At 37.2% G+C, this 25,605-nt stretch overlaps 1 pseudogene; it reads left to right on the top strand.

Annotated features, from left to right (window-relative positions):
• Positions 1 to 20,944: 20,944 nt before the first annotated feature.
• LOC140642258 (phenylalanine--tRNA ligase beta subunit pseudogene) lies at positions 20,945 to 23,797 on the top strand (annotated as a pseudogene).
• Positions 23,798 to 25,605: the final 1,808 nt, after the last annotated feature.

Raw genomic sequence — 25,605 nt, 5'->3', positions numbered from 1 at the left:
TCCCATTTACAATTGCACCCAAAAGCATAAGATACCTAGGAATAAACCTAACCAAAGAGGTAAAGGACCTATACCCTCAAAACTATAGAACACTTCTGAAAGAAATTGAGGAAGACACAAAGAGATGGAAAAATATTTCATGCTCATGGATTGGCAGAATTAATATTGTGAAAATGTCAATGTTACCCAGGGCAATATACACGTTTAATGCAATCCCTATCAAAATACCATGGACTTTCTTCAGAGAGTTAGAACAAATTATTTTAAGATTTGTGTGGAATCAGAAAAGACCCCGAATAGCCAGGAGAATTTTAAAAAAGAAAACCATATCTGGGGGCATCACAGTGTCAGATTTCAGGTTGTACTACAAAGCTGTGGTCATCAAGACAGTGTGGTACTGGCACAAAAACAGACGCATAGATCAGTGGAACAGAATAGAGAATCCAGAAGTGGACCCTGAACTTTATGGTCAACTAATATTCGATAAAGGAGGAAAGACTATCCATTGGAAGAAAGACAGTCTCTTCAATAAATGGTGCTGGGAAAATTGGACATCCACATGCAGAAGAATGAAACTAGACCACTCTCTTTCACCATACACAAAGATAAACTCAAAATGGATGAAAGATCTAAATGTGAGACAAGATTCCATCAAAATCCTAGAGAAGAACACAGGCAACACCCTTTTTGAACTCGGCCATAGTAACTTCTTGCAAGATGCATCCACGAAGGCAAAAGAAACAAAAGCAAAAATGAACTATTGGGACTTCATCAAGATAAGAAGCTTTTGCACAGCAAAGGATACAGTCAACAAAACTCAAAGACAACCTACAGAATGGGAGAAGATATTTGCAAATGACCTATCAGATAAAGGGCTAGTTTCCAAGATCTATAAAGAACTTATTAAACTCAACACCAAAGAAACAAACAATCCAATCATGAAATAGGCAAAAGACATGAACAGAAATCTCACAGAGGAAGACATAGACATGGCCAACATGCACATGAGAAAATGCTCTGCATCACTTGCCATCAGGGAAATACAAACCAAAACCACAATGAGATCCCACCTCACACCAGTGAGAATGGGGAAAATTAACAAGGCAGGAAACTACAAATGTTGGAGAGGATGCGGAGAAAAGGGAACCCTCTTACACTGTTGGTGGGAATGTGAACTGGTGCAGCCACTCTGGAAAACTGTGTGGAGGTTCCTCAAACAGTTAAAAATATACCTGCCCTACGACCCAGCAATTACACTGCTGGGGATTTACCCCAAAGATACAGATGCAGTGAAACGCCAGGACACCTACACCCCGATGTTTATAGCAGCAATGGCCACGATAGCCAAACTGTGGAAGGAGCCTCGGTGTCCAATGAAAGATGAATGGATAAAGAAGATGTGGTTTATGTATACAATGGAATATTACTCAGCTATTAGAAATGACAAATACCCACCATTTGCTTCGATGTGGATGGAACTGGAGGGTATTATGCTGAGTGAAGTAAGTCAGTCGGTGAAGGACAAACATTATATGTTCTCATTCATTTGGGGAATATAAATAATAGTGAAAGGGAATATAAGGGAAGGGAGAAGAAATGTGTGGGAAATATCAGAAAGGGAGACAGAACGTAAAGACTGCTAACTCTGGGAAACGAACTAGGGGTGGTGGAAGGGGAGAAGGGCGGGGGGTGGGAGTGAATGGGTGAGGGGCACGGGGGGTTATTCTGTATGTTAGTAAATTGAACACCAATAAAAAATAAATTAAAAAAAAAAGAAATACTTCTATAAAGTGTTCATGTTCAATGTCAGTGTCATATTGATTAGAGTTTCCCATATAAAGTGAGAAGAAAAGAGTCCAATTTATAGAAGAACTGGAGATGCAAAAGCCAAGTACAATGTCCAGATCCTAGCCAACTAAGTTGAGTCAAAAAAGGGTTCCAAATCCAGATAAATAGGAGATTAATCAGAAAATCAGGAGTGAAGTCAAGTAACATAAAAGGACCAAAGGAAGGCTGTAGTTTGTTTGCATGGACACATCAGAACTGGAAAGCAGAGCAAACCCATCAAGTTCACAACTTACACATACATTGGTCCACATTTTCTCAAACACTGCCGCCCTTTGCAAATAATGTTAGGAGATATGCTTGAGGATGAGTTTGTTTGGGAGAATCTTTCCATGAGCTTCAGAGGTGAGTTTACAAAGTCAATAATGCTTAAGCTTCAGGACTGCTCAATTGTATGGGCTACTTTCAACACCCTGTATCTATTTTTGAATATATAATGTGTATTTTTCATAAAAAGGACCCTAAAATAAACTTCAAGCCTCACAAAACCTTTATTCACCTCTGCTGAGACCCTGTCAAAAGCTTGAGTCTTTAGTCTTCAGGATTATCAGACCATACATGGCCCTTCATGAGCTCAATTTTGCACATAGCACCTTCATATACAAGACAACTTTTTACAGCACACAGGGAATCTAAAACCTCACAGGGGAAGAGCTGGTTCATATCATTCAAAATCACAGCTCTAGATATTTATCTCAGTTGATCAATCTAACAGAAAGAAGTTGTAAAGAGATTTACAAGCCATTTGCCAAATAAAAGGCAACTTTAAAAAAGACAGTGCAATTTTATATGTAGATGAGTATTGAAACAAATAATTAAAAATACAGAAAATAACCAAGTGGTATAACTGAAACAGCTTAAAATTCCTCAACATCCCATCAACTGAACTGTCATGGAACTATTGCATACTCCTTGAAGGTTTAATCAAGTGTGGCAGTCCTACTAAAGACTAATAGGCACATAATAAAATGGAGTAAACCTAGATTGACAAATTATCTGGCCTTAATATCTAATGGGATGAGCAATAATAAGAGGGATGAAAGCAAAACTGTAAAAATATCAACAAAGGCAAAAAACTCATTAGCAGCAGCAAGCAAGGAGATTAGATAGAACCCCAACTTTTTAAAGTTGTAACCAAAGAAAGATTTCAGAATGACTCTGGGAAGCCTGAAAACACTCCACTTGACTCCCACACCTCCTCCCAGAAGTAGAATAAGGAAAGAAGCTGATATGACAAAAATCCTGAGAAACTGCACTAATATGCCTCAAATCCAGAGAAAACTGGACAAAAGTGGTGAGTAGGACTACAGGTAAGTTAATCAGTGAAACCCTTGAAAGTAGGGGTCTCTCTAATCTCAAGGCATCAGGTAAGAAATACAGGAATTAAAAACCAGCAAAACTAGTCATTTTAAGGTTTCATATTGAATTTGAGAATTATTTGAAGGCCAGAATTATTCCTCCAGTAGAATAGACTCACCTTGAACTAATGGCATTAACCCTGTCAGAAAGAATTTAACCCATCTCAGGGGAAGAAGAGCTCAGAGCCAAGAATGAAGGTGAATCCAGCCCAGTTGAGGTCTCTCAGGCTCTTGCCCTATCAGGTTATAAGGGAGCAAACAGAGCCCAAGGATACAATCTTCAAATTACAGCATAGAGTGGAAGAAAAACAAGTCTTAGGCAGAGGGTGAAGAGAAGTCACCAATTCTGCACCTATCAAAGTACATATTGTCTGAAAAGACATTAAGTATGAGCTAAAGAATTAAAAGAAATACATACCAACTATGCAAAAGCACTACAGGGAAGGAAGGAAGGAAGGAAGGAAGGAAGGAAGGAAGGAAGGAAGGACAAAAGACATAGATAAAGAAGCCTCTGTAAGAGAAAATGTGATGAAAGAATACAGATAAAATTTAATTTACCAAAGAAAATAATTTAGAATAGAATTCAGTAAAATATAATCTCAAAGACAAAAATGATAAAACAATCACACAAAAAGGATTTCAAAGCTAAGGGTTCAAAGGATACAAATGACATAAATACTGAGCTAACAAATACATCAGAGATAACAGTGAACAGAACAGACATGGCTGAAAAGCTCTATTTCTATACAGGTGAAAGTTTTGAGATAATCATGGTAGATGCCATGAGAAAAAGCGATTAATGTAATTAAAGAGAAGATAATTTAAAGAGACAGCAAAGATGACCCAACTTGTATGTGGTAATTTCCCTGACAAGAAGCCAACATATAGAACAGAAAAATATTTAAATATGTAATAGCAAAAAATTTCCCAGTCACTTTAAGTATCCTATTTAAGTGCTTATATGTCAAGAATAAAAAAGGAAGTCTTTATGTATATTAATGCAAGATAAATCAATAAGAAGATGATGGTAATTGTGAGGAAGAATAGGAGAAATGAACCCAAGTAGTGTAGAAAAAAATGAACACAGGCAAAATTTGTCTTCAAAGTAAAGGTGTCACAAAACATTGAAGAAATATCTTTAAAGTTCTGAAGAAAAAAAAAACATTATTTAGGAGATAGGAGTTATGGTCCAAGCCAGTGACTCTCAAAGAGTGGCTTTTGGAGAATCCCAAGACCATTTTGATGCATTTTCAAGGCATAATTCTTTTTTATAGAATGGAGACAAGATTTGTCTTTCTGTCCTCTGATGGTGCAAATTATGATATTTGTTTCCACACACAAAAAAGGAGGAGGTGCTGCTTTAGAAAAGAAGGAGAAGGAGGAGGAGGACGAGAAAAAAGAGGAGAAAGGAATGGAGGAAGAGGAGGGAAAGGAGGAGGAGGAAGAAGAGGGGAGGAGCAGGAGGAGAAGAATGATCTAGACAGTGCTTCTAGAGAGAGTTACAGCATTTAAGAAAATAAATAAAACAGAGATTTATTTTTTTTTATTTTTTTTTTAATTTTTATTTATTTATGATAGTCATACAGAGAGAGAGAGAGAGGCAGAGACACAGGCAAAGTGAGAAGCAGGCTCCATGCACCGGGAGCCCGACGTGGGATTAGATCCCCGGTCTCCAGGATCGCGCCCTGGGCCAAAGGCAGGCGCCAAACCGCTGCGCCACCCAGGGATCCCCTAAAACAGAGATTTAGATGGGAAGGGAGAGGTTGGCATGACTTTCACAGAGGCAATGAAATTCTTCTATCCCCACATGAACATTCTAAGAGATGGGAAGAGAATAAAAAGGGAGGAAAGAAGCAGGGGCAGGAAGAGATGAGGGGAGGAAAGGTCTCCTTTCTCCCCTCTTAGCTACTTAAATCCAGAGCTAACAGTCCTCAGAGGCTCCTTTGATCATATTTGTACCAGCTCTTAGCATATTGCATTTTTCTACCCATCAACACTGAAGTATCTGAATTTTACTCTTGGATCTAGTACTTAAGTAATAAATTCATAGTATTTTCTTTATTCTAACAAGTCCACTGTTATCCCACTTAACACTAAAATTCTATCTCTTTGTACATAGATTGGATGTCAGAATGTCAGGAGGCAAAGCAAATTTTCCATGTCACTCAGCAAGTATGTAGGGACAAATTTTTGAATACAGTTATGTGTGGCTCCAAAGCCTTGGCACCCCATTTATGCTCTCTTCCTTTCATAAGAGAGCTGGATACTTCCACAAGAAGGTCTAAAGTTTCAGTATAATCATCCTTGGTATCACATGTATTCTAGAGATCCCCTTTCTTCGAATATACCTATCATGCGAATTCTTATCAACCTGAGGGAATGGCTGAATTCTTGTATTTATTGGCAAAATCAAAACGTCCTTATAAGTCAAGAGGAGAAACACAAAATGCTTATTCATGGTGCCATTTGATCTGTGAATCCCACACTGGGAAGAACCCCTTGTTCTGCTTCTTCAGATAATCAAAGCAATATATATTTACCACCCATATAGTCCTATTGACTTATTAATGGACTGATTTCTAAAGACTTGGCCTTTAGACCTCTGAACCAGCCAAGGACTTGAAGAAAATTGGAACATACTCTTAATGTTCATTTACCTGTATCTACTCACTTCACCATATATATATACATATATGAGTTTTCACACTTAACATATCTTACATTATTTGTGAAAAAAAGCACCTCACGTTCAAACCACTCAGAAGTCAATAGTGTCTATCCATAATGTCTTATTTCATTTTTAAAATATTAGTATTTCAGAAAATAGTTATATAACTCTGTCCATACTGATCCATCCTAGCATATTTTCATGAATTCTTTAGAAAGTAATAATTTTGGGTGGAGAAAAAATAATTCTAGAATTGAAAAACATGTCAGAAATTATATTATATATCCAGTTAATTGGCATAATCTGTCATAATTTCTTTCAAGACAAATAATCAAGAAAAACTTAACCAAGACTGCACATTGATTTTTTTTCAGGATTCTTTAAGGGGGAATTTTCTTTTCTTTTCTTTTCTTTTCTTTTCTTTTCTTTTCTTTTCTTTTCTTTTTTTTCTTTTCTTTTTTTTTCTTTTCTTTCTTTTCTTTCTTCTCTTCTTTTGGTAGGCATAACATGTTTATTAAATGAAATGTGTCTTCTAGAGATACAAAAGGAAAGCCTATATGTAAATCAAGTTGTGGATTCAATTAGACAGAATTTATTCTGACTTGCATCAAATCACACAAAATTTTTGAAATCTTGTTAGTGTAGTCTGACACTCCAGAGTCTATTTATGACTTACATTGTAAGATCTCTTACTTTCTACTTTCAAAAGGGAGGGGAATCAGGATGAGTGTTGTCATATAAGCTTATTTTCAATATATCTCAAGCCTTGTTGAGTCTAGGAACAAATACTGCCATCGATTAGTGTTTAAGTAAATCAGTTTATTTTTCCTGTCTCTCTCATGCTCAACCTTGCCCTGGTATTTGAGCAGAGGAAGGCTGTTCATCCTTTAGTAAATGATGACTGGCTTCTATATCCAATTTTAATAGACATTTCCTCAAGGAGTTACCAAGTCCATCTTGAAGTTCAGTGGCAACAATACTAGTTTTGTACCAGATAATTAAGGTAAAAGACTCACTAGTCTTCATTATTTCCAACAGTGTAACTTTATCTATTGTAGTTCATTTTAAGGAACCTGTGGTTAAGTCTCATCACTACTATGTCCCAATGTCTGCAGGAAAGCAACCCAAATGAAAGGATTGTACAGACCTCACAGAACTCTCTTAAGTTCAGGGACAGAAGAGATGGACCAGAGATGGCTTTTATAGGTTTCTCATTACTTAAAATGTCACTCCATATTTACCAACCATAAAGTCCTATTGACTTATTAAAGGACTGATTTCTAAAGACTTGGCCTTTAGACATCTGAACCAGCCAAGGACTTGAAAAAAATTGGAACATATTCTTAATGTTCACTTACCTACATCTACTCACTTCACCTTTTTTACACAAGTTTTAGTACTTTCTAAAATTGAATCACCACTCTCTTACCATCAAATGTCTAGAGAACAGTGGGCTGTAGTAGCATTTCCATAGTGGAGTTATTTCTCTGCCAAAATAATTTAACAACAGGAAAAAAAAATTCACAAGTTCTTACCTAAAGCCATCCAGAATAAAGATTTTCTCTAAAATTCCTGAGGATTTGTGAAAACTGAAAAATAAGTGAAACAATTACTTTTTGTGTAAGGACTATGATGCTTTAAGAGAGGTGTATTAGCTGGGGCCATAGTGAGAAACAGATGATGTACTCATATTAGGATAATTTGAGGTAGGTTTAGTAAGCCACTGTTTACAACAGTGTGAGTAGGATGCATAACTCAGAGATGGAGCAGTAGCTCAAAACTAGTATTCATGTAAAGGTAACCACCTCTAGACTCAAGAGGCTCAGAAGAGGGAGCAGTTATTGGAAAGCATATGAGCACGTGGAAAGAGTTCAAGACAGGAGTGTCTTGAGAGAGTCAGTGATCTTAAGGAATCATCAACCAAAAGCAACCCTACAGGAATGGAACTAGGGGAAAATGTATCCTAGCCTCATTCTCTTTCTTCCCTGATCAACTGTCCATTGGTTGAATCAACTAGGAATTGGAAGACAAGGGAGCCCAGTCATATATCCATCCAATGAGCTTCCAGAGCAAAATGGAGGGCTAGAAGTGTGGAGGGTGGATCTGGAGAGGCCAAAAAAGTGTGACTTCACTAGTGCAACATAGAGGGAACCTTGCAAATGGACAATTTTTAAGGATTGAGCAAGAGGTGACAAAGATGTATATGATTTATATCAAGGGTCAGTCCTTTGGAGTTCCTGCCATTCTACTCCAAGAATATAGTGTAATAATAAATGATTGTATTGACAAAAACTTGTTTAATTCCTCTATTATTTAGTAATACTCTATCAAAAAACAAAACAAAACAAAACAGGTAGGCACTTGGAAGTTAGTTTGGTATGGTCTTCAGCCAAGAACAAAACACAGGAATCAGGACCTGACTCATTATGTTCTGACAAGGCAGATTGAAATGCAGAATGATTAGGGCCCAGGTCTAGGTCAAAAAGATCCCAGCACCACTTTTGTAGCCTGGGGTGCCCAGATAGCTCAGATAGTTAAGCAGCAGACTCTTGATTTTAGCTCAGGTATGGTCTCAGGGTCCTGGGTTCGAGTTCTGCTCCACATTCAGTGGGGAGTCTTCTTGAGGATTCCTTCCCTCTGCTCCTCCTGCTCTCTCACACTCTCTCCAAAATAAATAAATAAATCTTTAAAAATAAAAGCAGAGTCAAAAGAGTTCAAAAATTAGAGATCTACATGTATATCTCTATTCACATATCCATAATATATACACATTATATACATATATTAAATATTTTGTCATTGTATCTCTAATATTTCTTTATATTATTTATATAGAAGAGCTTACTTTCTTTAAGAAATAAATTCTCAACTCTCACACACATTTAGTCACATTTATTACATTTTTAAGCCTGTGTATTGCATGTGCTTTTTGTCCTTTTGGGTTTCAAATTGAGGGAATAAAAATGTGGGCTTTTTTCAGACTCTAAGCTCTTAGAAGGCAGAACCATACCAAGTGCATACTATCTATGTCACCCATAGTGGTCCTTCTGCACTTCCAGCTCTGAGTTGCTCTGTCATAGCTGCAAAATATATATCTACAGACTGACTCATTTATTGAAACTCTCAGTACACATTTAAGGCATCCTGCCTATTCTGGTTCCCATATTCATCACTTACCTGATCTCTGACTTCTCTTTGTGACTGGTGAGATGAGGTGTGGAAACCTGTTGATTTTTACTCTAAATACAATTCAACGGAAATGAAAAGATCAGAGTATGTTCTGAATACAAAACAAACTCTGAGAGGGTTAATACCCAGATTCCATGCTGTTGTTGTTTTTATTGTTAAAGGAATAAATGCAGGTACCATAAGTCAAACTCTAAAAGAAATGAAAAAAAAAATCCTACATCAGAAACGTGTTTTTATCTGGGTCTGAGACATAGGAAGAGTAGGTTCTAGCATTGGATTTTTCAAAAATTAACTGTCTTATCTTGGGAAAATCATTTAACTAGTCTGAGACTCTGTTTTTCTGATGCTAATTCAGGGGTTAGGTGGATGGGTCCATACCTGAGCTTTAATGTCATTTTCAGCTCCAAAGTTGTGCTTGTAACATAAAAACATAAATTGAATGACAATAAGACAAAGGCATGACTGCAAAAATAAAAGAGGGGCCAAAAGGTATTAAAGAACAGCAAAATTTACTTGGTCATTGGATGTTGATAATGTTAGGATGCCATCAGAGTCCTAGAATAAGGAGGTCATAAGGTGAAAGCCATGGAAACAGCTGCCTAAGGGAAGGAATGAATAAGATCCTTCCTGATCACATCAAAAATCAAGCAATGAAAAAAACACTAAGTGATGGATGAGCCTGAAATTAAACCCAAGGTGATGCTGGAGGAGATGACTGATGATGTGAATTTCTTCAGTTTGTGTCGGGTAAATGCCAAGGCATCCTTGCTGAGTAGGTAGTACAAGCGTGGAATTTAGAGCCCATGAACCAAGCTGGAAAAGAGACCTCCTGTACCACACCCCACTCATTAGAAAGGGTTACCAGGAGGAAGTGTAAGTTGCTACAGTCACAATCAAAGTGTTCTCTTTTCTTGGAGATTTGAATGAGGAGGCAGGGGAAGGGGCCCTGAGGAACTCAATTTTGTTCAGAAAGAGCTGTTTCTAGAGCAGGAGAAAGATGCTATTTCCAAAATAAACCACTGACACATCCAGAATCTGTATGATTTACTCAGGGATCAGAGTGTTAGACAAGGAAACAGATCAACATCTAAGATAAGTGAAGACTCAGTAATGCCTTTCTAAAAAGCCACAGAAGTTATCTAGCTTCAGAGTCTACAACAAGCCCCCCACACTGTCCTTTTCTTTCCCACCCGCTCCTACCACATTGTGGTATTATTTCATTCTACAAATTAAACTTGAGGACAACATGTCTCCTCTCTCCCTTTCCCACTTAGTCCCTTTCCCTCTGTTCCTTAGCTACCTGGCTTGGAGAAACCTTTCTTAGGTATGAAAGAGTATCTTCCTTTTAAGAGATGGTTGAGAAAAGACGTTCCAGGGTTCTCTTTGATGGGCTGATGGATGATAGAGGATGAAGACTGTGAACATTGGCCCTTCAACATTAGATTATCAGTGGCCCCAACAGGAAACATATGTCAACCCAAATGGTTCCAATGAAGGGATGCTAATGAAATGACTAGATGCTAGATATGGAAGTGTGAGTAGGTTTGAGGGAGAAACAAGAGATGGGACATTCAGGAAGCAGCAGTTACCCTACCCCACCCTACCCTGAGCAGTAGTAACACAGAGGGAGGAAATAGTTTTATTGGAGTACAATAGTGGCTGGAGTGGGGGTTGCCCAGGAGGAGTTGTAATCAAAGAAAGACTTAGCCACTGGCAGGGACCCTGAATCCATGCATACAGTGGTGGGTAGGAAGGTGTCCCAAACTCTTCCTCTGCTCACTGTTCTGCCCATTCTCTTCCCAGCAGCCAACAGGCAAGATAGCCTGGGTGACACTGTGGGCAGGGGTCAGCTCCCAGGGCACAGAGCAGGGACAGCAGAGTGAGGAATGGGTACAGGTAGAAACAAACAGTATAACTGGCACAGGTATTTCTCTTCTCACAGTAACATTGGTACTTGACCAGACATCATGGTTACTTCAATAATGACAAATGTTATTCTAGTAGAATCCCTTGTTGCTGCTGTTTTTTTCTTTCATTACCCTTCCTAGACTACACCTGGGCCCAGATTCTATCTGAGCTTGAAAACAAGCACCACAGGAATTCCTCTGAAGGAAAATACAGAGGGTACATATACACCCTGGACTGTGCACAATGTCTCTGATGGTGACTACCTCTTTGCTCCCAGCATCCGTCTGCCTGTCCTGCTTACTGCCCTTGGTCAGTGATAGAATAACTGCAGCCAAAGTCCAGATGAGCCTTCAGGTAGCTGCTATACCTGCTTTTTTAAAGATTCCATCTTATAACTCTACTGTGTTGCAGTAGGGGTTTTGTATCACCCTGAATCAATTCCTTTATCCTGTACTGTTTATGATGACAGAGCTCCCTGCTCAGTGTGGAATTTTCATCAAGGATCAAGAGAAATTTAGGTGAGAGGTTCAAGGGTATTCAGGGATCACAGGGTCCCCAGCTTGAGGCTATGTTGTATTGGCTCACTTTTATCCTATTATAGGTGTGTTAAGATTTGAGGGTTCTGGCTTGGGCACCTCAACCATTAATCACAGTAAGATTTCTATGGAAAAAGATGAATCCTTAGCTCAAACCAAATGACATTTAAAGGATGTTTTTGTTTTGATATCACCTTTAGCTATATGTAAAGTTGACTATTACACATTCTAAAATAAATAAGGTAAAAAATTTAATCTGAAACAGTAAAAAGAAAGAAAGAAAGAAAAATGTTTAAGTTTCCTGAACCTGTTTTACTTGCTGAATCTTATTTTCAAAACTTCGAGGTGGGCTCCAATTCACTAAAAATTAATTCCTGAAAAGTATGGATTTTACTTAAAGATTCACTTGAATTTTAAAAATGTCTCTTGTTTTATTGCCTGTATCAAATATTCTGATATTTGACAGCTAAAAAGAACCAACTGTGCTCTAGGACTTGGAAGATCTTTCTGAAATACCAGGTGGCCATCCTGTGCTAGTTCCTACTTCCCAAGCAGCAGATGCTCTTGTTAGCCTTGAGTTTGTTTCTGGGCTCTCTTTTCTGTTTCATAGATCTATATGTATGTTTTTGTGCCAGCACCATATGTTTTGATTGCTATAGCTTTGTAGTATAGTTTGAAATTACACAGTGTGGTATCTTCAGCTTTGTTCTTTGTTCTTCTTTCTGAAGATTGCTTTGACTATTTGGGGTCTTTACTGGTTCCAAACAAATTTACAGATTATTTGTTCTAGTTCTGTGAAAAATACCACTGGTATTTTGATAGGGATTGCATTGAATGTGTAGATTACTTTGGGTGGTAGGGACATTTTAATAATACTAATTCTTTCAATCCATAAGCATGATATACCTTTCCATTTATTTGTGTCATCTTCAATTTACTTCATCAGTCAATACCTTATAGTTTTCAGAGTACAGGTTTTTTACCTCATTGGTTATATTTATTCTCAGGTATTTTATTCCTTTTAATGTGATTGTAAATGAGATTGTTTTCCTTTTTTAAAAGATTTATTTATTTATGAGAGAGAGAGAGGGAGAGAGAAGGAGAGAGAGAGAGACTGATCAGGGGAAGGGCAGAGGGAGAGGGAGAGTCTTAAGTAGACTCCACACTGAGCACAGAGTCTGACACAGGGCTCAATCCCAGAACCCTGAGATCATGACATGAGCTGAAATCCAGAGTCAGTAACTTAACCACTGAGGATCCCAGGCATCCTTGGAATTGTTTTCTTAATTTCTCTTTCTTATAGTTTATTATTGGTGTACAGAAACACACTTGATTTCTGTATATTAATTTTGTATCCTGAAATTTTACTGAGTTTATTTATTAATTCTAATAATTTCCTGATTGAGTATTTGGGATTTCTTATTTATAGTATGTCACCTGCAAATAATGACAGATTGATTTCTTCCTAACCGGTTAGTTTGGATGTCTTTTGCTTTTTCTTACCAGACAATAGATTACTGAGGCTAGGATTTTTTGTACTATGTGAATAAAAGTGAAACTAGGCATCCTTATCTTGTTCCTGATCTTAGATGAAGAGCTCTGAGCTTTTCACCATTGAGCCTGTGTTGTTTGAGGGGAGGGAGGGTGTTCCCTCTACATCCACGTTGTTGAGAATTTTTATCATAAATGGTTGTTAAATTTTGTCAAATGCTTCTTCTGCATGTACTGAGATGATCATATGTTTTTTTTTTTGCTTCAGTTTGTTAATGTAGTGTATCACATTAACTAATTTGCTGACATTGAACCATCCTTGCATCCCTGGAATAAATCACACTCAATCAGGGTGTATGATCTTTTTAATGTAATATTGAAATCGACTTGTTAATATTTTACTGAGGATTTTTGCATCTATGTTCATCAAGATTATTGATCTGTAATTCTCTTTCTTTGTGCTTTGTCAGTTTGGGTATCATGGTAATGTTGGCCTCATAGAATAAATTTGTAAGTGTTCTTTGCTCTTCAATTTTTTGGAATAGTTTGGGAAGGATAAATACTAACTCTTCTTTAAAAGTTTAGTAGCATTCACCTGTAAAGCCATCTGGTCCTGTACTTTTGTTTGTTGGGAGATTTTTTTTATTCCTGCTTTAATTTCATTACTAATAATTAGTATGTTCAAGTTTTCTTTTTCTTCCTAGATCAGTCTTGGAAGATTGTATGTGTCTGGGAATTTATCTGTTTCTTCTATCCTTTCCAAATTGTTGGCATATAATTATTTGAAGTAGCCTCTTATTATCCTTTGTATTTCTGTGGTGTCCATTTTAAATTTTCCTCTTTCTCTTTTTTCTTGATGAGTCTGGTGAAAGGTTAATCAATTCTGTTTATCTTTTCAAAGAACCAGCTCTAAGTTTCACTGAAGAATGTGCATATCTTTGGAAAGAGCCATATTTCAGCTTGCCAGTCTTCATTCAGTGTAGCTGTGAGCATCCCAAACTCAATGTATATGACTGGTTTCACTAAAATCTAATTCTTTTGAAGACTTGAGTATTTTTACTAAGTGACATTTTAGCCTCCTAGCTTGAAACCTCAGTCCCTCTTCTTCCCTCATCTACTTCAGTGCTCACATCCGGAAACATATTTACTTCTTTCTTTCATAGACTTCTCTTCCCGCTTCCACTAACATAGCTCATGTGCCTAATTCTGCATTCTTGGACCACTCTTAATAATGTTGTTACTGATACTCTTCATTGTGGATGCTGCTACTAGACATAATGCTTCGAAATCACCCTGTCCAGGATCCCCGGGTGGCTGAACAGTTTGGCGCCTGCCTTTGGCCCAGGGTGCCGTCCTGGAGTCCCGGGATCGAGTCCCACGTCAGGCTCCTGGCATGGGGCCTGCTTCTCCCTCTGCCTATGTCTCTGCCTCTCTCTCTCTCTGTGTCTATCATAAATAAATAAATCTTTTAAATAAATAAATAAATAAATAAATAAATAAATAAATAAATAAATAAATCACCCTGTCCATCATGGCACAAAAAAAATCTTCCAGAGCAACCTAATTGTTTTGAGCCTTATTTTCCTGTAATCTACCAAATAAGGTTCACTTCTCTTTTCTGATATTCAACCATCCCATCCTGTCCTATTAATCGGTTACAAGTCTACTCTTCTAGTTAAACCCTATAATCCAATTAAAGTGAAATTTCAATGCTCCAATTCTTGTCTATCTTAAATAACCACTCTTCAACCCCCTCCTCTTTGAAGTCTCCCCTGTTACTTAAGGAAGCAATGTTTCTCCTTCCTCTGAAAACCTAGTTCTTATTGACACATTGCTCATACTGCTTTGCATTATTAGTTATTATGTCAATAATTGTGTCAATTAGTTATTTGTATTGATTTCTTTTCTTCTTTTACATGATTTGAAGTTCTGTGGACAATTACATCATATTATTTTAAGTTCCAATGACTTTTCATAGACTGTTGGCTTACATATGATAAATGTTTATGAAAACATGTGTTAATTAAACTAGTAAATTAGAAGATGATTGGTTTCCCCTTTGCCTCTTTCTAGCTTCACATCATGTTTACTACTTTGGCCACCTTGGCCCCAGACAATATCAATAAGGCTAAGTAATACTTGCTATGCTTAAAGTTTCTTTGGATATGGCCGTAAGCTCTTCAAGAAAACTTAAAAACAGAATGAGGACACTTACAGCTGCTTAACTTCATTTATTAAGATTTTGGGGAGAACTTCCTTTTATTGATAGTTCCCACATTTTTCTAATATTGCATATCTCCCCAAAACAGTTCTTTGCTAAATTGGGACATGCAAAAACTGCTTTTCAACTCAATAAACTTCAGTGCACCTATCAGTGGTGATTATAGTCACTTAGGTGTGATGACACAGATAGTGCATAGCTGTTCTTTTTAAAGGATCTTAAGCATATGACCAGAAAAGGAGGCCATTATACAAGAATTATACTCTAGGCTGCATGTTAAAATTCAAAATCAAATTACAGTTTAATCGACTATTTCACAGTAATTGCAGCATTTTTTAAAAGGAGTGACATAATTATTTAGAAGAAAAGTGATATGGAGGGTTGATAAATCCAATATGTAATGTAGAGGTAGAAAGAAAGGAAGAAAAATGTACCTTTCTTTTCTTCTAACTCAGAAGTGACAAAAGCAACAGGAATATATTTTTAAAGATCTTACTTACTTATTCATTAGAAACATACACAGAGAGGCAGAGATATAGGTAGAGGTAGAAGTAGGCTCCCTGTGGGAGCCCCGTGTGGAACTTGATCCCAGGACCTCAGGATCATGACCTGAACCAAAGGCAGAAACTCAACCATTGAGCCACTCAGGTGCCCCACAACAGGAATATTTGAATATGATTCCCCCTAATCTCCTGTTGCCTCTCATGGTAAGACAAACCATCAGTGATTTTACATGGAATTTTAAACAAATTTATGCCTATTCTACATAAATGTAGGTGAGGGTAGCGCTTGGTACAGAATAAAGGACAATGGAATTTGCCCTGTAGAATACCCTAGACTTATGCTATCGAATACAATAGCTAGCCATTATCTACATATGACTATAGAGCACTTGAAATATGACTAGTCCAAGATGGGATCTGCTGTAAATATAAAATGCACAATGGATTTTCCAGATATTGTATGAAAAAAACTGAAAAATATCTCATTAATTTTTTTATATTATTACTTTTGAAGTGATAATATTTTAGATATATTGGGTCAAATAAGATATACTATTAAATTAATTTTACCTGTTTCACTTTTAATGCACATCACATTATATTTCTATTGGGAATTTGGCATGAACCATGCTCCCTTCGCTTAAATAATCCACAACATACAATTTTTGGTCTTGTTAAATTATGAATTCACAAAGTGTCCCCCAAAACCCATTTGAATGGCCCCAAATTAACCTCATGATATGAGAATTAGATATCACTACTCGAGTAAAGTAAAACAGGTAATTTTTCTGAGTTTAACTGCATCAATTAAGAGCATTTCTTAGGTTACATAGCATATCCTTTCCATCTAATCCACACAATATCACTAGTCAGGTATCTCCAATAAGTAGATGAAAACACTGAGACTTGGTGAGGAAGACTGACAGAAGGTTACACAAACAAATGCCAAAGCTGGAGTCTAAACCCAAATCTTTGTTTTTCGATGTTTTGTCTATGAGTTCTTTGCAATTTGGTCTAAAATTTAATCATACACTATATCAGTCAAGAATCTCCAGAAAAACACAACCAGTGGGCTCAGAGAAGAGTCACAGAGCCCTGTAAGAGTACAGAATGTCCACCTCACAAATGTATTTCTCATAGTTGTGGTGAAAGTTAGGTTCTTTGAATTCTATCAGGGTGAGTGAACAGGTCTTACATGATAAATTCTCTTTAACATTTCAACCTTCCCAAGCCTTTGGCTATCTTCTGGTACAGTATATTAAGATAAGTTTGTCATTTCAACTTAATTTAGCATAGGCCATCTTTTGGTCCATATTTCAGCCAACTAAACAAACAAACTGTTAGAGCTCTTTCTAATCTACCAACCTGCAACATTAAATCTAGAATCTTTGCTTATAGGCCCATATCAATAAATGTGGCCTGTCTAACTGTATGTTTCTTCCACCATTATCCTATACTCTTAATATCCATTCTTACTCGTGTTCCTTGGATATTTGTCTACATCAATTGGAAAAATAATGTGGTTCTTTTAGAATGTGGTGCACCTCCTCATGGATCACACCTTATACCTCACCTTTCAGAGCCTTTTGCGACTTCAGCCAACTTATAGGTCTAGAAGCAAAGAGGGGTGGTGGAGTGGGTCCTGAGAAGAATCAGCAGTGTTTTGCAAAGAAGCTACATAAGGTCAGACTATTACATATTCCTCAGGCAAAGCAGTATTAACCTACTCAAACAGGAGTGGAAGGGCTGTTTCTACCAGCAAAAATGATTCCACAAAATTTAGCAGACTCCTCAGTTTCATCAGGATCTTCCTAAATATCCTCATTCCAATTATCAGGATTCTATTTCACCCCAATCAATGCCCTCACTTTAATCACAGATGCCTTGATAAGTTGAAAATTCAACCTGTTTTTTTAGTGAGTCACTTGTAGGATGAGACTCTAGGTCTGATTTCAGCTCGGTGATGACAGGATGCAAAGGTTTCTTTCCAACAGACATGAAACTTTCAAATCATTTATGAAGCTTTTAGGCTGGGAATTTGAATCCCTGAAATAATCCCTTTCTTTCTTATTTTCTTCAGTTAAATCAGGAGCAACTGGTCAATCTCATTATGCTTGTTAGTTTGTATTTATTTATTTATTTATTTATTTTAAAAGATTTTATTTATCCATTCATGAGAGACACAGAGAGACAGAGAGAGGAGGGCAGAGACATAGGCAGAGAGAGAAGCAGGCTCCATGCAGGAAGCCTGATGTGGGACTCGATCCTGAGATCCCAGGATCCCAGGATCACACCTTGAGCCAAAGGTAGATGCTCAACCGCTGAGCCACCCAGGTGTCCCATGCTTGTTAGTTTGACCAAAATCTTCATGTTAAGTGCATGGTCACTCAGAACCTTGATTCTTGCAAACATTTAATTAAGAGTATCCAGTGGTGATACCTTGTATATATCTACTGCCACACCATGCTGCAGACTATCAGTGTTCTCTTTACTACTGGAAATAAAGTCATTAGTGTTATCAAATGTAATCAGATTTTAAAAACTAATTCCAGAAGCATGAGAACTAATTCAGAGAACCCTTTCTCAAGATTCTTTACTTCTAGACTATTTCTCAGTAAAATCTGTATTAGTCAGGGTTCTTTAGAAAAACAACAAAGATTTCATTTTACTTTCTTTTTTTAAAGAGATTTATTTTAAGGAATTAGATCAGATGATTATTGGAACTGGTAAGTCTGAAATCTGTAGGGCTAGTTACCAGGCTGTAAATTAAGGTAAGAGTTGATATTGCAATCTTAATAGTGAAGTGCACAGGACAGGTCAACCATACTGGAAACAGGCAGGGTTGCAGTCTGGAGACAGAATTGTTTCTTCTTTGGGAAATCTCATTCTTTGCTTAAGGCCCTGAACTGATTAAATGAGGCACACTCACATTATGGAGGGTAGTCTGTTTCACTCAAAGGCTATTGATTTAGACATTAATCATATCCAAAAAAATGTCTTCACGGAACATCTATACTGATGTTTGACCAAACTTGACACCATAGCCATACCAACTTGACACACAAAATTAACCATCACACAGGACTTTAATGATACAAGTTTAAAAGCTTATAATTGACTGAGTAATATTCCATTGTATACATAAACCACATCTTCTTTATCCATTCATCTTTCGTTGGACACCGAGGCTCCTTCCACAGTTTGGCTATAGTGGCCATTGCTGCCAGAAACATCGGGGTGCAGGTGTCCCGGCGTTTCATTGCATTTGTATCTTTGGGGTAAATCCCCAACAGTGCAATTGCTGGGTCGTAGGGCAGGTATATTTTTAACTGTTTGAGGAACCTCCACACAGTTTTCCAGAGTGGCTGCACCAGTTCACATTCCCACCAACAGTGTAAGAGGGTTCCCTTTTCTCCGCATCCTCTCCAACATTTGTTGTTTCCTGCCTTGTTAATTTTCCCCATTCTCACTGGTGTGAGGTGGTATCTCATTGTAGTTTTGATTTGTATTTCCCTGATGGCAAGTGATGCAGAGCATTTTCTCATATGCATGTTGGCCATGTCTATGTCTTCCTCTGTGAGATTTCTGTTCATGTCTTTTGCCCATTTCATGATTGGATTGTTTGTTTCTTTGGTGTTGAGTTTAATAAGTTCTTTATAGATCTTGGAAACTAGCCCTTTATCTGATACGTCATTTGCAAATATCTTCTCCCATTCTGTAGGTTGTCTTTGAGTTTTGTTGACTGTATCCTTTGCTGTGCAAAAGCTTCTTATCTTGATGAAGTCCCAATAGTTCATTTTTGCTTTTGTTTCTTTTGCCTTCATGGATGTATCTTGCAAGAAGTTACTATGGCCGAGTTCAAAAAGGGTGTTGCCTGTGTTCTTCTCTAGGATTTTGATGGAGTAGAAATGACAAATACCCACCATTTGCTTCAACGTGGATGGAACTGGAGGGTATTATGCTGAGTGAAGTAAGTCAGTCGGAGAAGGACAAACATTATATGTTCTCATTCATTTGGGGAATATAAATAATAGTGAAAGGGAAAATAAGGGAAGGGAGAAGAAATGTGTGGGAAATATCAGAAAGGGAGACAGAACGTAAAGACTGCTAACTCTGGGAAACGAACTAGGGGTGGTAGAAGGGGAGGAGGGCGGGGGGTGGGAGTGAATGGGTGACGGGCACTGGGTGTTATTCTGTATGTTAGTAAATTGAACACCAATAATAAAAAAAAAAAAATACAAAAAAAAAAAAAAAATTCCCCAAACTGTTAATTAAGCAACCACATAAAATTCATATTCATAATCTGCCACTTCATTGGGAAATTAGATAATGATACATCAATAGCTATGAAATTATCTGGCCACAGAAAGTAAGAACCTATCCAAATTTTGTGGTAGTATATCTACATCAGATGACAACCAAACTGTTGTTTTAGAAGTTGGATTTTCAGCTTTATTCACTGAAAATACAGTAGAATCTTTGAGGAATGAATGACATCTACTTGTAAACCTTGTTTTTGATCTGCTTATTGTGACCCAAGGAAACTAATTGACTGTAAATGGTATTCTTTTTTTCAGGAAGAGGAGGTAGCATTATTTTAAGAGACAGTCTTTCAGTTTATAGATCCACAAAAATTTTTCATTTAGGTGCAATCTTCCAGAGGGCAGATATCATAGTTTTAACTTGTACCACAGTGAGAAGTTTAAATATTGTTTGGGATGATGACAATCTTTCATAATTAGTTTTATGATACTCATTACCAGTTCAAATTTCTTTTATAACCGTTACAGTGTAATACATGTTTGGGGGTAAGTTTTTCTGAATGGGATTGAATCATGTTATTTCTTTGTCGAGCCATACCATATGGAGGATTCTTTGGGCAAAAACATCAACATCAGTTCCCCTTAAGTTAATAAGAAACCCCAACTTCACCCTTCTGGAGGAAACTGTTACAGAAATTAAAAAGTTCAATTTGATGCTAAAAAGCAAAAAAAAAAAAAAAAAAAAACCTTATAATTGACCATTTGTTTACTGGCTTTGAAAACAATACCATAAGTAGTGGACTTATTGGATTATGATATTCTATACCCACTTCCCTAAATTATGGTAGAGAACTTAGAAGCCTAATGATAAGAGTAACCAAGCAACAAACATTAATTGAGTGCTTACTAAGCACCAGGGTCTATGTTACATATTATATACTCAATAATTCATTTTAATCCCTACAAAACTCTATAATGGTTGTCTCTATTTTATAGAAAATAGACATAAAATGGCTAAGAAAATTGCCTATAAGTCCTAAAGCTGGTAAGTGAGAGAGTCAGGAATTGAACTCAGGCAGTCTGATTCCTGAGCCGATGATCTTGATGGGAGGTGAGTAGTAAAGTCAGGGGAAAAGCAGCATTAGCACCCAAACTACTTGTGAGTCTATTGGGAAGAAATTCTCAGATTCTCACATTAACCTTGATGGAATTTATCATAAGTAGCAGTCAGGTGATTTCATTTATAAAGCCAAATAAGAATTCAACTTTGGATAGTTCTTAAGGAGAAATGAATAAGCTATTTATTAGCCAAAGGCTGAGGTATAAGAATGTCTTATAAAAATACAGATAGAGTAATTATATATTACATATACTGTATATGTGTATGTATAAAACATATAATATACATAAGCTCTGTGTGTGTGTGTGCATTTGCATGTGTTGATGCATAATAGAAAACTGCTAAGATGGTGGTTGAGATGACACATTAAATCCCTGGAGTAGGAAAACAAAATCTTAATAGATAACAACACAGGACCCTCAATACGACAAAAACTAGGAGGTGGAGGTCCAATTTGTACTTTGCCAAGAAGAGATGCTCTTAGAAAATAAAAATTGCTAATGCCCTTTCTTGGGTTTTGTTTTAGTAGGGAGGGAAAATGAAAAGAAAAACGCTCAAGTTGTGTAAACAATCAGTTTACATAGTTTTATTGAGTTGTTTTCTGCAGCACACCCTAACTAAGCTGTCACTTTGACGGGCTTGTAAAAACCATCACTCAGCTCTATTGAGTTATTTGGCTCGTGAAAAATAAGTAGTCTAAGTCAGAACCTTTAATATCATTCTATTTGATGCCCGAACTCTGCTTACCATTTGTTATTCATTGTTGCTAGTCTGGAGGTGTAAACTAGGTGTCTTCTGCTCTAGCTAGCAGTGTATTCATTGAGCTGAGAGGTGACATGCTTTCGGCATCCACACTGAGGCAGACACATTGGGAAATAGAAGGGATATTCAAAAGTGCCAAGATAGGCCCTGGGGCCTGACTCACCATGCCGACTGTCAGCGTGAAGCGGGATCTGCTCTTCCAAGCCCTGGGCCGGAACTACACCAAGGAAGAATTTGATGAACTATGTTTTGAATTTGGTCTGGAACTTGATGAAATTACTTCTGAGAAAGAAATCATAAGTAAAGAACAAGGTAATGAAAAGGCAGAGGGAGGCTCTGATGTTGTTCTTTACAAAATTGATGTCCCTGCTAATAGATATGATCTCCTATGTTCGGAAGGATTGGTTCGAGGACTTCAAGTCTTCAAAGAAAGGATAAAGGCTCCAGTGCACAAACGGGTAACACCTAATGGAGAAATCCAGAAATTGATAATCACAGAAGAGACAGCTAAAATACGTCCTTATGCTGTGGCAGCAGTTCTCCGAAATATAAAGTTCACTAAAGATCGATACGACAGCTTCATTGAACTTCAGGAGAAATTACATCAGAATATTTGCAGGAAAAGAGCCTTGGTTGCTATTGGTACCCATGATATGGACACTTTGTCAGGCCCTTTTACACATACTGCAAAGCGACCTTCAGATATCAAACTCAAGCCTCTAAATAAGACCAAGGAGTATACAGCTTGTGAAATGATGAACATATACAAGACTGACAACCACCTTAAACATTATTTACGTATCACTGAAAAGAAACCCCTATACCCAGTTATCTATGAATAGCAATGGTGTTGTCCTTTCAATGCCTCCAATCATCAATGGAAATCATTCCAAAATAACCGTAAATACTAGAAATGTATTTACTGAATGCACAGGAACTGACTTCACTAAGGCAAAAATAGTCCTTGATGTTATTGTCACCATGTTCAGTGAATATTGTGAGAATCAGTTTATGATTGAAGCAGCTGAAGTAGTTTTTCCTAATGGAAAATCCTATACCTTTCCAGAACTGGCTTACTAAAAGGAAATAGTGAAAGCTGATCTAATTAACAAAAAAGTTGGAATCAGAGAAATTCCAGAAAATATTGCCAACCTTCTAACCAGGATGTAAAGTCAAAAGTGATAGGCAATGGGAATCAGATTGAGATTGAAATCCCTCCAGCCAGAGCTGACATTATCCATGCCTGTGATATCGTAGAAGATGCAGCTATTGCTTATGGTTATAACAACATTCAGATGACTCTCCCAAAAACCTACACCGTAGCTAACCAATTTCTTCTTAATAAACTCACAGAACTCCAAAGACAGGAGTTGCTGGATTCATGGAAGCGCTGACCTTTGCTCTGTGCTCCCAAGAAGATATTGCTGATAAACTTGGTTTGGACATTTCTGCAACAAAGGCAGTCCACGCTAGTAATCCTAAAATGGCTGAAGTTCAGGTGGCATGCACTACCCTTCTTCCTGGCCTCCTAAAGACCATGCCTGCAAATCGGAAGATGCCCCTTCCTCTGAAACTGTTTGACATCTCTGACATCTAGTTCAAGATTCTAGCAGAGATGTAGGTGGAAGAAACTACAGGCATCTCTGCGCTGTTTATTACAAGAATCCTGGGTTGAGATAATCCATGGGCTACTGGACAGAATCATGCAGTTGCTTAATGTACCTCCTGGTGAAAAGAAGGGCTGATATGTGATCAAAGAATCAGAAGGCTCTGCTTTCTTCCACGGGAGATGCACGGAGATCTTAGCCAGGGGTCAGAGCATTGGGAAGCTTGGGGTCCTTCATCCTGATGTCATCACCAAATTTGAGCTGACCGTGCTCTGCTCCTCCCTGGCAATCAATATTGGGCTCTTTCTGTGAAGATGGGTCTCTGCTGTGTGACCCTCCCTGCATGTTCCCTCCTCCTGCTCTGGGGCCCTGTAGTCCTCCCCACAGGGACCATCCATTTGTGCTTTAATGTTTAATAAAGGAGAAAGCCATTAAAAAAAAAAGTGCCAAAATAGAGCTTTGATAGTGTCAACAGAGTTTTGTTTTGTTTTTTTTTTTTTCCCTCCCTGGGAGTTTGACTAGGAATCACATGTAACAACCTAGATTGTTAAAGAGCTTGTTATATATGAAATGTTGCAATCCCTTCCCTAATTATCAAGAGGCAATTTTAACACCTACTATAAGCAGGGCATGTTACTCTGCTGAGCATTATAGGAATTCAAAGGTCTTTCCCATTTCTCCGCCTGGCAAGAGTATTCAGCAATCTGGATTCTACACAAATGGCATTTCCTGTGTGAAATGATGCAATTCAGAAAAGCAATTCTTTCTTCTCAGCCATATCCACCCACACTCCTTTGCACACATCTTAAATATAGCATTACCATTCTATAGCATGATTATCATATAATGTCAATCTCCCCAGTTATGACCATGTGTCGCTTACAGAAAAATTCATATCTTAGTTATAGACATTCCCAGAACTTAGAGTTTGGGAGTTTTGTCTTCTCAATATTTAGATAAGACTAGATTCATGTGGGTTTTTTTTTTAATTAATTGGGGCATAAATAAAGTAAAAAAGGGTAGAGAGGTCAAAATATGTGAAGGAATTTTCACATAATACAATATCTACACAATATATTATTTCTTTTCTTCAGATATATTAACGTCTAATAGAGAAATAGGAGAACAAGCTGTCCATCTTTGAGGAATTACAATCACTAACAATAACAATGGTAAAGAATCACTAAAACTCATTGGATAGTTGCTAGAAGTTCATTATGTGGCTTATATTAGTGCAATTCCTTACGACCACCTTATGAGGTAGGTGTCATCATCTCAATATAACAAGTAATAAACTAAGGCTTAGAGATATTGACTTTGTCCAAACCCTTATACCTAGCGTGGAGTCCCTGGGCTTTGAATTCAAGCTATCAGATGCCTTAAACACTACATCTGGCATGTGGGAAGGGTTCAATCCATGTTTTGAATGAATTGCAGAATTAGAGCATGCAAAACCTTTAGATGCATAAAAGAACTAAATGTCACTGACTCATTCTTTCCTTTTTTTGGAGTGGGGGTGAATTTGTCATATCTAGGATAAAGCTAATGACTAATTAACAGTTTTCACTAGTAGGAGAGTCCTTATCTATGGGATGTGCATGAGGATGCACTTCGTTATGTACAGTAGCTAATAGTAATGAACTGTATGCATTTATGAAACATAGCTCCCTAGAAAATGTAACTCTGAATATATCTAAAGTTAACTGTAACTATACAGCTATCTAAAAGTATTTCATAACTTAAACATCTCTTATGTGTAAGTGATACGAAAGCACACACCTCTTAGAGATCATATGTGTTAATCCTAGCCAGAACATGGTATAATTCTGCAAAAAACAAGATAAACAAAAACAGTAGTAAGAGATGCTCTAGGAATCTCAGACTCTCCATATTTCATCTTTGCTTTATATTTACCTAAATTCTGAACATTATTAGTGGGTAAGAGCTTTGATTTATGTGAGTTTGATTTGACAACATGAGTTATGTGTTATATAACATGTGCAACATTTATAAACTATACAGTCGATATGAAAACTTAAGTATGTTTCTTAGCCTCTCCATATGGATGTGTCTAATAGAAAGAATTCAGCTAAAGAAAAGATATCTTTAGATACTTTTATGTGGACCATTGGTTG

The sequence above is a fragment of the Canis lupus genome, chromosome 11, assembly GCF_048164855.1.
Source record: "Canis lupus baileyi chromosome 11, mCanLup2.hap1, whole genome shotgun sequence".
Classification (NCBI taxonomy): Eukaryota; Metazoa; Chordata; class Mammalia; order Carnivora; family Canidae; genus Canis; species Canis lupus.
Note: the sequence above shows the minus strand (reverse complement) of the source record. Positions and strands in the feature narration are given on the sequence as shown.